At 29.2% G+C, this 253-nt stretch overlaps 1 protein-coding gene across 1 annotated transcript in view; it reads right to left on the reverse strand.

Moving 5' to 3' along the window:
• LOC119587843 (nephrin-like) overlaps positions 1 to 253 on the reverse strand; it is a gene marked incomplete at its 3' end in the record, with an annotated part of 35820 nt that overhangs the window by 1348 nt on the left and 34219 nt on the right.

A 253-nucleotide genomic window follows, 5' to 3' on the forward strand; every position in this document is an offset into this window, starting at 1 on the left:
TGGGAGACAGAGAGAAATTCAGAAAAAGTGAGAATACATGAAAAATAACTTAGAAGACTCAAAGAAAATATGAAAAAGTTGAACAGAAGAAACCGCGATAAAATAAGAAAAAAAAATAGATGAGATAAAGGGGGAAACAAAAATTATAAAAGTTTATTTGAACATATCACTAAAAGGAAAGATTTTACACATGGGTTTCAGGCCGCTGTTAGTCATTACCTAAAGAAATACAAATAAGAATCATATAACGACT

The sequence above is a fragment of the Penaeus monodon genome, chromosome 23 (assembly GCF_015228065.2).
Source record: "Penaeus monodon isolate SGIC_2016 chromosome 23, NSTDA_Pmon_1, whole genome shotgun sequence".
Classification (NCBI taxonomy): domain Eukaryota; kingdom Metazoa; phylum Arthropoda; class Malacostraca; order Decapoda; family Penaeidae; genus Penaeus; species Penaeus monodon.